This window comes from Rhinopithecus roxellana, chromosome 3, assembly GCF_007565055.1.
Source record: "Rhinopithecus roxellana isolate Shanxi Qingling chromosome 3, ASM756505v1, whole genome shotgun sequence".
Taxonomy (NCBI): domain Eukaryota; kingdom Metazoa; phylum Chordata; class Mammalia; order Primates; family Cercopithecidae; genus Rhinopithecus; species Rhinopithecus roxellana.
Window position 1 is genome coordinate 102729029 of NC_044551.1, and position 11897 is coordinate 102740925.

The window sequence follows — 11897 nt, forward strand, 5'->3', positions numbered from 1 at the left end:
AAACAACTCTTAGTAATTCAACTCCTGAATATACTGGTTTGGGAAACTCTGCCAAAAGGGATTGCCTCCGAGATTTTGGTACCGAAGATGACTTCTTTTTCCTCTTTCTACAAGCACTGTTCGAGGAGGTGGATTAATGGTTTTAAAATCTAGTATAACTGGTCTTAAATCTAAATGAAATTCCTCTCATATTTGGTTTGTGGGTTAACTGAGTTCCCCTTTCTGATGATGATGTGCATTTTCATCTCTTTCAATGTCTTTGTGTGTGTTTCAGTGGGAAGTCAGGTGAGACTAAACTGGTAAAACGCTGACCTAAATGAGAAGCCTGGTCCCATATTCCATCAGTTACACACTCAACTAACTTAACCCTGAATTGTTGACTAATACAGAGCAAATGGTTCCTAAAATTTATAGCGAATTATTTTTAAAACTCAATATTTGATAGAGAATAATTTTTCTCCTTCAGGGAATATTTATTATTTAAACAAAACAACAGTCTGCACAAGTATTAGGCAATGTACCAAAATAAAGGGTTTCTTTTTTTCTTTTCCTTTTTTTTTTTTTTTTGGCAGGAGAGAAATTATTTTCATGTAGTCATTTGTTGGACCTTGGGGTAAAATTATATTTCATAGTTCCCTTGTTCCCAGGCTGTGGTTAAAAAAAAGAGAGAGAGAGAGAGATTGATGTCTGAAGTTTCAAGTGTATTTGTCTTACAAATTTGTTTGATTCTCTTGGGAATAATTATCTCATATCATTTGAGGGTTAGTAATTCCTTAGGAATGACCCTTCTGTTATAATTAGTAACTTACATGCAGCTAAGAAAAGTGAAAGTTAATGGACTTAGTTTCTTGCATTGCTGCTTTATTAAACTGTTAATCTCTGAAACAAACAAGAGTCCTAGAGTCACTGCTCAGTGGAGTAATCATGTTTCCTTTCATTTGCTGAGAATAGGTAATGTAGACATACATGGTAACATAACAATGGTCAGTAAGTAAAACCTCATTATACAACACTAAATCTATATACACAAGGGAAAGGTATGTCCAATGACTGTTGGGAGGAACTTCCAATAATTTCTTCTTTCCCAGTTTATTCAAGACTTCAGTGGAACAGGAAAGAATGAAAAAACAAAGGTAGAAAGGAAGGGAGAGGAAATACAAAAAAGAAAGAAAAAATGATCTTATAAATGGTGAATCCACAAAGTCACAATTCTTTAACAAGAAACCAAAAATAGAAAGAAGGAAAATAAAAGAAAAATTTTAAAAATACTTAGCTTCATGTAACCCACTCACAACTTTGGTCAATGTATGAGCTAGAAAAAATGGTAAGGGAATTTGAAAGAGTCTTCAAGTTCTCAGTAGAGGATGGGAGCAACCTAGCTTTGGAACTTTGAGTGAAGTGGTTCTTTTCTGAGTCTTAGGTGAATATTACAGTATAATGTTAGATCTTTGCATACACTGAGATTTCTCCATAGTCATAGACTGTTGGTCATACACCCTCAGGACACCAAGAAAACTCTTTAACCCAGCCACAAGATAAATGGATTATTTTTCTTTTTTACAATTTTTACAAATATTGTTTAATAAAGCAGGTACAGACTACGTCCATTTAAAACGCATAGCCCAGGCCAAAAATTACAAATAAAATAAAGAAGAACAGTGTTCTGTTGTATTCATTTCTGCATGAAAACTTTTTAAATTGCTAATGAAAATTAGAACTGTTCTGGGATCTTCTGACAAGATTTTTTGAGATGAGGTCTCGCTCTGTCACCCAGGCTGGAGTGAAGTGGCATGATCTCGGCTTACTGCAACCTTTGCCTCCCAGGTTCAAGCGGTTATCCTGCCTCAGCCTCCCAAGTAGCTGAGACTACAGGTGTGCACTACCATACCCAGCTAATTTTTTTTTTTTTGTACTTTTAGTAGAGATGGGTTTGGACATGTTAGTAGGTTTGTCTCGAACTACTGAGGCTGAGCAATCCACCTGCCTTGGCCTTCCAAAATGCTGGGACTACAGGCATGAGCCACTGTGCTTGGCCCTAACAAGATTTTTAAAAAATCTTAAAATGCCTTTTCCTCAATGAAGCCATCTTTGGAGTTAGGCATTACTCTCACCTTATCTGTTGTCTTGACTTCAACCTGATATTCCTCTTCCTCCTTGAAGTAGCTTCAAGTTAAGAAAAGGTCATTTTTCCTCAGTCCAGTTCTCTGAAAAACTTGTACCTGCCACTGAAAGTCATAGTCCAGGTTACTCCTAGCCAACACATGCTAGAACCTCAGGGCCAACTGGAAAGTCATTATGAACCCTTGGATTGATCTATCTCATTTATCACCAAATGCCCAAAAACACACGGTCCTGAGAAAGTTAGCCTCTCTGTGCACACGTGTACTTTTTCAAAAGGAGAAGGCAATATGAAAGGGGCTGGGCTTGATCACCAAAAGTCAGCACAATGAAAACTAACAATAATGGATAATGAACATTAGAATTCAAATTAGCAGCTGTTTTAAAAAGATTGGGGTTCCCGTTTTCAATTTCATTTTGAACACCACATTACAAAAAAAATTTTTTTAAAGATTGAGGGGAGAAGAAAAATAAAAAGAATATCTAAACTGTTGAATGTTGGTTCCTGATAAGCTTCTATCATGTCTTCTTCCTCCATTCCCAGTTCTTTCGAAATGTGATTATCAGCGCTTCTCTGACTTTCAAAGAGAAACCCGAGTAAATTCATTGGGACGCTCTGTCTTTGACAGTATAATTCTTTGAGTTTCTTGAGATGTGTTGTCATTTTCACTTTGAAGTGAATCTCACTGATATCCTGTCTAATGACTTTGAGTTTAATGTATTTTGTTTCCTTCTTATCCCCCAACTCTCAGTTGAAGGTTTTGCCTCCTGGTCAGACATGGTGACAGTGGTTTCACCCAGGGGATCTCCACATGCCAGCAGCCTCGGGTAGGCAGAACCTCACTCCAGGGTTGACAAATCCATTTTCCTTCCCCATGGTACAACACCGCAGCAGCCATAAATGAATTCTTTTTCTATGTGTCCTTAAGTTCAAATAAAAAGCTCAACTGTGGAATGCATTATTCACAGTTGTTTATCTTATTGGTTTCAACAATTTAATGTAGGATCCGTAAGTAGTTCTAATCATCAGATAAAAAACTAAAACTTAGTAGAAACGTTGAATAGATGGCATCTACTTTCATCTCCTACTTCATAAGGGGATGTCCTTTCATGCCAGGTTGGTACTAGCCTGTTGTGCTTAAGCTGATACAGTATTTCTCCAGTCACAATGATATCTGGCTGTAGACCCTAACTATCAGGATGAGCTTTTAAAGATCATACATGGAACCTGCATCAGTTGAAGAGTAGTTAGTGAGAACCTTTCATAAAGGACTGGTCCTCCATTTAAAACGAGAGCTCTTTCCCAGGGCAAAATGAATCAGTAAGAAAGTCCCAATGTCCTCTAATAAAAAACCCAAAAATTTGATGCCTAGATCACTTGCAAATGTTGAATCTGAATTTATATCACCATGTGTTGTGGGAGTCTCATTCTGAAAATTTAATGTAAACACTGGTCTTGGGCCTATGAACTTCTAAGGGTACCCAACAGAAGCAAACTGTATGGGAGAATACTCCCATAATCTAGGATGTACTGAACTGCTTTTTTAAAAAAAAATCCCTACTAATGAGTCCCTCCTAAGAAAACTATAAAGCAATAAGGAAAAAATCCACAATAACTGAGAGTCATCAGACTTAACTAATAGGATAATCAGAGTTCAATGATGTTAAAAGAACTACAAAATAAGTTCACTTTAACACGGTTAAAAAATAAAGAAAAATGTAGAAACCATAATGAAGTAATAGAATACAACGAAATTAACTAAAACATTTTTGAACAGAACCAAATAAAACTTCTAGGAATAAAAATGTAGGCACTGAGTTAAAAACTCAATGACTGCATTAAAAGCAAACCAGCCACTCTGAAAGAGAGAATGAATTAGGAGATGGATTTGGGGAAACTCTTAGATAATGGCAGAGAGAGATTCAGAAAATAAAGATGGAACACACGAGAGTTTAAGCAGCACACAGAACAGAAAGCAAAAGTCCAGCATGCAGAGAATTTCTAGAAATAGAGAATAGGAAGAATGGTGGTGTGGAACTAAATTATCATAAGCCTTGAATAATTTTAATGGGGCATTTGTTACAATTGTCATTGAAAAGTAGAGGACATGTGTTTCATGAACAGTTAATGAAGATCATCAGAAGAATGGGAAGACAGCTCCAGTAGAGCTTTCAAGGACACAGAGCACTAGGTTAGCCATTCATCTTTTAGATGAAGGAGAAGTCAGGAAACTGAGTTTCTTTCAATTCAGTTTACTAATAAGAGTGAAAAAAAACTTTTCTGTAATACACAATAGTTTCTTCTTTTAGCATTTCTAAGGACTGCTGACTTGTGAACTTGAAACCATGAATATTTGTTTTAGGGAATTGCATGTGGTAGATTGTTGTTGCAGAGAATCATATTTGTTTACTTCAAATTGTGACTACAGCTTGTGATTTTGATATTTCCCATTTTCTTTTTAAGAAAAGAACACATTTTCCAACTAAAATAAAAAAGATTCAGTTATTTTAAAGACATTTTTTAGTTACAGGAAAAATATCTTATTCTTCCACAACTGACATGAGTGAAAAGCTGGAGAATATTCTATAATTGAGGAAAGCCATGAATCCTTATGTTAGGAAGCAAACGAGTCCAGCAGCAGAAATAAGAATTAATGTACACCTAGGTGTACCATAGGACATAGAAAAACACCCAGGATACAAAGAAAGCCTTCAGAATGACCAGGATGAAAAGTCCAATTACCTACCAAGGAGCAACAATTAGAGTGGCATAAAACTTATTATTCATTTATTCATGCATTCTACATGGTCCCCAAATATTTCTCAAACCCCTACTTTATGCCAGACACTATTCCAGGTAGCTTGGGTAAATCTATAAATGGGAAAGGGGAAGGGGAAGAAGCAAGGGGGAAAGGAGAGACAGAGAGGAAAGGAAGGAAGAAAAATAGAAAAGAAAGAAAAAAAAATAAAGAGAAGGAAGGAAAGAGGGAGGGAGGAAAGAAGGAAGGAAAAACAAAAAAGGGATGAAAAAGGAAAAGGTCAGAAGGTGAGAGAATATCTTTAAATTGAAATAACCTTGTGATAATTAACTTACTAACTGTAGCCTCTGTGATCTTGTTAAATTGAACTCAAACATAGCACAAGTATACATATGTAACAAACCTGCACGCTGTGCACATGTACCCTAGAACTTAAAGTATAATAAAAAAAAAAATTGAACTCAATCTGCCTAGTTTCCTTTTTACTAATATACAGTCCTTAGTGGTTGTAGTAATTTTCTAGTGCTGCTGTATCAAATTATCACACAATAGTGGCTTAATACAACACAAATTATTACCTTACCATTCTGGAGGTCAGAATCCAAAACCAGTCTCACTGAGCTAAAATCAAGGAGTCATTTTTGTAGGCTGTCTCCTACAGAGGCTCTAGAGGTAAATCTGTTTTCTTACCTTTTCCGGCATTTAAAGGCTTCCTGTATTCCTTGGCTCAGGGTCCCTTCCTCCATCTTCAAAGCCAGCAGTGTAGAATCTTTCCATCTCTCTCTCTCTCCCTGGCCTCCTTTCTCTCTCCATCTGCACTTCTCTTTCTCCCTTTTCTCTCCCTCACATGTACATACCTCTCCTTCCCCCATCACATCTACTCCCCTGCCTCTGATTTCCCTGCCTTCCTCTTATAAGGGCCCTTGTGATTACATTCAGCACACCTGGATAATCCAGGATACCCTCCCCCTCTCAATATCCTTAATTTGATAGATCTGCAAAGATCCTTTGCCGCATAATGTGATATTCACAGGTTCCAGGGATTAGGATGTAGATGTAGACATCTTTTGGCGGGCGGGAGGGCCACTATTGTGTCTTCTAGAGTAGTTGTTTCACTGTCACTTTTGAATAATAGTCATCCTAAAACTCTGTATCCAGCTAAAGTAAACCATTCAAAGAGTGAAGGTAAACCAATATTTTGGACAAAGACAGTTTGACAGTTATAGACCATTGCTGAAAGAGTCACTAAGGGCTTTTCTGCAGTAAGAAGAAAATTGCATGCAGAAGGAAGGATTGAGAAGGAAGATGCAAAAATAAAATAAAATAAATATATGCATTATATCAAAGCAAACTGGTGTAAAAATATTGGAAGGCAATAATTTGGAAGATGAGGAGGAGGCACGGTAGTGATAGGAGTCACAGCACCCTCCAGTTCTTGTGCGGTGTGGAGGGAAGGGAGCAAGGTTGATTAACTGCAGAGATCAATGTTAACATCTGAATAACCTCCAAAAGAAAAGATAGCACTTAAAAAACACAGCAACCCTCAGACTCAAAACATAGCATATGCACCTAACAACATAGCCTCAAAATATAGAAAGCAAAAATGGATGGACATAATTGCAAGAAGAAATTAATAAATGCGCACTTCTAGTAGGAAGTGCGCATTTGTCACACTTCTAGTAGTTTTTTTATAACATACCTCTCTTAGAATCTGATAGACAAAGGAGGCAAAAAAAAATTAGTAGGAACATAGGATAGATGAGTAATCCAATTAACAGGCTTAATCTAATGAACCTATATACAAGTCTTTACCCACTAATGCAGTCTACATTCCTTTTCAAGTACACAAGAATATTTACAAAAACTGACTACATGCTGAGTCAAAAGCAGGTGTTAAAAATACCAAATAATCGATATCATTGCTGTCCAATAGACATATAATGTGAGCCATAGATATAATTTTAGTTTCTAGTATCCACATTAAAAATATTTTAGAAAGCAGATAAAATTTATTTTACTATAAATTATTGTATTGATTATTTTAATAACAAGGTGATTATAATATTACTAGACATTATTTTAATTAATAATATATTTTACTTTATTTTACCAATATTATTGCTTTTTCATGTTACATCTTAGAGATACAGCACATCTCAGTTTGGATAGCCCCATGTGAAGTGCTCACTAGCCATATGTTGCTAATGACTATTATAATGGACAGAGCAACACTGTGTCATACAGATCACACTCTCCCACCTCAGTGTAATACCTAGAAATCAAATGATAGTTTAACCAATAATGAATTCTGATGCTTGGAAATTTCTGTAATAAACTTAAACAAATTGTGAAATCTAGACATTTGGAAAATTAAAAAACTTCCTTCAAAATAATTCATGGACAAAGAGGAAATCAAATGAAAATTATGAAATATTTATAACTGAACAACAATAAAAATCTAGATGACAAAATGTGGGGGACAAAATGTAAATATCTAGAGCCAGGTGTATGACTCACATGGGAACTTGGTGTGTGACTGAGGTGGCATTTAAAGTTAGTAGGGAAAGAATGGGTTATTCATTAAATGGTGATGAACAATTGACTTTTCACATGTTTAAAACAGATATAACTGGAATCTTGTCTTACACCATACACAGAAAATGAATTTTTTTTTTTTTGAGACAGAGTCTTGCTCTGTTGCCCAGGCTGGAGTGCAGTGGCTCAATCTCGGCTCACTGCAGCCTCTGCCTACTGGATTCAAGTGATTCTCCTGCCTCAGCCTCCCAAGTAGCTGGGATCACAGGTGCGTGCCACCACTCCTGGCTAATTTTTGTATATTTAGTAGAGATGGGGTTTTACCATGTAGGCCAGGCTGGTCTTGAACTGGCCTCAAGCAATCTGCCCACCTCAGCCTCCCAAAGTGCTGGGACTACAGGCGTGAGCCACCACGTCCAGCCAGAAAATGAATTTTTTGTTGAATGGTAGAAAATCTTTCTACTTGGAAAATGGAACAGTCCTATGAACCTGCTTAAATCATGAGTCAAGAATATTAAACCAGGCAAAAGATACTCGCTCTAGCCCCAAACCTTCGATGATTGCATTATTCTTTCCCACATTATTGTGTGACATTAGCAGACAGACAAAATGGCCATAACTTATAGCTCCTCACAGGGACCTAGGATCTGTGGACAGACAACAGGAGAGGAAAGTGCTCAGGCTTGGAGTTACCTGGAATTGGGTGTGACCTTGAGCAAGAAATAACCTCATTTGTTTAGTCTTGGTTTTCTCAGCTGTAAACAGTGATAATGATGACTACCTTTCAAGGCACTCATAGGAATTTAAATAGATTAAATGCATCAAGGGCTTAGCAAATATTAATTCACTTTCCCTAAACTGGAAGGTGCAGAGTGTACTGGGGGCATTTGTCCTGGTGCCCTGTATCCTCTTGCAACACTGCAAGGCCTGAGGAGTTCTGTAGTGATATGGATATCGCAGGGGTGCTCTGAGGTGGACATGAAGGGCAAGGGCTCTGAGGTTAGGCAAACTTGTCTTTGAATCCAAGGTCTGTCTTTTGCCAGCTCTTAGACCTTAGGCAAGTTACTTAACATCTCTAGCCTCAGTATTTACATCTGTAAGCAGAGTTAAAAATAGTTCCTGTGTTGATGGTGGGAATGCAAGTTAGTTCAACCACTGTGGAAGAAAGTGTGGCGATTCCTCAAAGACTAGAACCAGAAATACCATTTGACCCAGCAATCCCACTACTGGGTACATACCCAAAGGAATATAAACCATTTTTTTTATTATAAAGATACATGCACACATGTTTATTGCAGCACTAGTCACAATAGCAAAGACACGGAATCAACCCAAATGCCCATCAATGATAGACTGGATAAAGAAAATGTAGTACATATACATCATGGAATACGATGTAGCAGCCATAAAAAGGAACAAGATCATGTCCTTTGCAGGAACATGGATAGATCTGGAAGCCATTATCCTCAGCAAACTAACGTAGGAACAGAAAACCAAACACCACATGTTCTCACTTCTAAGTGAGAGCTGAACAATGACAACACATGGACACAGGGAGGGGAACAACACACACTGGAGCCTGTTGGGGGGTGTGGTGGGGGAAGAACATCAGTAAAAATAGCTTATACATGTGGGGCTTAATACCTAGGTGATGGGATGACAGGTGCAGCAAACCGCCATGGCACATGTTTACCTATGTAGCAACATGCTGCGCATGCACCCCAGAACTTAAAATAAAAAATTTAAAAAGTAGTTCCCATGTCTTGGTCAAGATTCGTAGTTGCAACAACAGACACCGACTACGGCTATCCTTCAGCAGCAGAAAGAGGTTGTGTTAAGAATATTGAGTAGTCATGGGTTCCCTAGGCTGCACAGCTGGATACTAGGTCCAAAGTCATGCCTCAGATTGGCCCCATGAAGATGCCATGTTGACTCCGGTGTTCACTGGCTGCTGACACTAGAATCATTTCTGCTATGGAAACTGGGTGTGTCTCTGTGGGCCAGAGCAGGCTCCAGGCCGTCTCTGCTTTTTGTGTCATTGGCTCTCTGGTCCAGGTCTGCCTGATGGAACCTAAGTCACTTGTCCAAATCCTAGCTGCAGGGGAGGCTGAGAAAGTAAGTTTCTCACTTATCTGTGGGAATAAGCCTCCTCCCGCAGAGACTCCCTGCCTCCACTGAGACCTCAGCCTGAGTAGCTCTCCAAGAGAAAGGGAGTTCAGATGCTAGTTGGCCACAGAGAATAACCACTACACCTGTCTTAAGGATTCCTGGGAGGATAAAATGAGCTGGTGAATGTGAAGCACGTAGCACAGTGTAGAGTTTCAGGGCTCAGTGGAGAGACTCTTTGAATATAGAGGACAGAAGAGCAGTTTTGGAAAAACAACAGAGCATGTTCTGACCAGGAACTGTGGTGGATATGTTAAAAATCTCTTCTAATGTTCCTATCAGCCAACCTAACCAATGTTTCCAGAGATTCTGACTCCTAAATTCACATGGGAAACATGAAGGACCTTGAACAATGTTGAAGGTTAGGGAAGATGGAAAAAAGACTGTGTGTGACTTGTTTTTGGAGTGGACTCACCTGTGACTGAGCCAACAGCGAGCAGTCTTGCTTTCACTGCTCCCAGATCATCAGCTTTACTGCATGTGGCTTTTCTGAGCACAAGAAGTAAACAAGTAAACCCTCCTTTATTACTGTGAGTTTTCTTTTTAAAACAGGACATTGAAGAGTTTTATGGAGATACTTTAGCAGAAACATAGAAAGTCTTATAATTGCTTTTTAGGTGAAAGAATTGAATTCACAGAAAAAGACACTTCCTTCCAGATGCTTTTCTTCCTACAGAGAAGCTTCATCACACACTCATTAGAAAGTGATGCTTTTCTTCTTACACAGAAGCTTCACCACACACTCACTTTCCATTGTCCATTCTTCAAATGCTTTCCTGCATCAGAATGAGGCAGCAAAATATGAATACTTTGAAGGCAGTGACCGATTGTGCGGATTTTTATAATTTTTACTAAAGTTGTTTCTGCCTGGATCTGTTTGTTCAGCTCTGCCCTCATTTTCTGCAAACTTTGGGTCTAAGATTTATATTAGACCATAAGCAGGTTTGAGGGAGAGCAATCATGAATTCTATGCTCTTATTACTTCCCACAAAAGTTGGTGCAGAATCACACTGCCCAAAAGGAGAGTTCAGCAAATATTATTTATTGTGGGCATTCTGTGTGCTGTGTCTGGTGGGCCAGGCCCTGCACATGGCTCCCGAGGGCACACTGAGAGGCCCACACTCTCATGCTGGGAGAGCAATCATCATTAAACAATATTTATTAAATAGCCCCATGCATGTGGCACTGGGCTGTTTAAGTAAGGAGAGCAGTGCAGTCCACACCCTTTGGGAGCTTACAATATCAAACAGGACATTTTTTAGAGCCTGGAGGTGCCCTGGTGAGGTATGGCACTGAAAGAGTTCATTCACACCAGAGGGCTGGGCTTTTCTCTTAGCCTGCAGTTCACTCCGTCTGCCTTCCCAGGCTCTAGACTGTAGCTCGGTTAACTTAAAAGGTCCATTATTGGGAGAATTCACTGAAAATCTCTGTGCTAAAATAGCCCTTATACCAGAACCTCCACAAATCTAGCATTTTCTTTCCATGAGATCCATTGAGCCCCACATGCAGGTTACACAGGTGAATGTCACACTGTTTCTTCTATCCAGAAGCCGACTGGGGACTCAGGGGGAGTGGGGAGTGCTCAGTTACCCTGGATTATGGGAGAGGCCAGGAGGTATAACACAGCCTCGATAACACATGTCCTGCACAGTGCAGAACATGAGAGTGAACACATGAAAGAGAAAACTGCTCATTCTGACTTGTGGGGATCAGAGAAGGCTGCAAGGAGAAGACAGCACCTGAATTATCTCTTGAAGTTAGGTGAGACTTCAATGGGCAAAGACCATGGCCAGGCATTCCAAGCTTTTGCATGGGTCCTGGAAGAGTGGGGGAAATGATGAATTTATCTAACAGGCTTTCAAATAGTTCCTCTCACATGGGGCCTATTTCATCTATTTCCAAAATTCTTGGATCTATAGGTTGGAAGCAGAATTGGGACGTATTCCACTTGCGGCTAGGAGCCAACTCCTTTCCCTGCTGCTACTGCTCACTCCCTCTGTCTCATCAAGGAGCACAGAATGAAAGGTGAAATAATGGATGTAGCCCAGACTTCAGTCGTGCCAGATGAACAACAACTTTTGGGATCATTCAGAAATATAAAATCATCCAGCCCTCCCTCCCATTCTAGGTCACAGCCAGACTGAAAACAAGGCATTCTCATACACTGTTAAACAGATGTGATCATTTTCTCCACATCCTGGGAGTTAACAAAGAGACCTCTAGGGACATTTTGTCTGACAGGTGTTTGGCAGTGCCATTGACAGGAAAAGAAGCCTCGTAATGTTTAGAGGTCAAGCGGACTTCAGCAAACCCTTTAGT

At 39.1% G+C, this 11897-nt stretch overlaps 1 pseudogene; it reads right to left on the bottom strand.

The window, feature by feature from the left end:
- Positions 1-2361: 2361 nt before the first annotated feature.
- Positions 2362-2898, bottom strand: LOC115896358 (annotated as a pseudogene).
- Positions 2899-11897: the final 8999 nt, after the last annotated feature.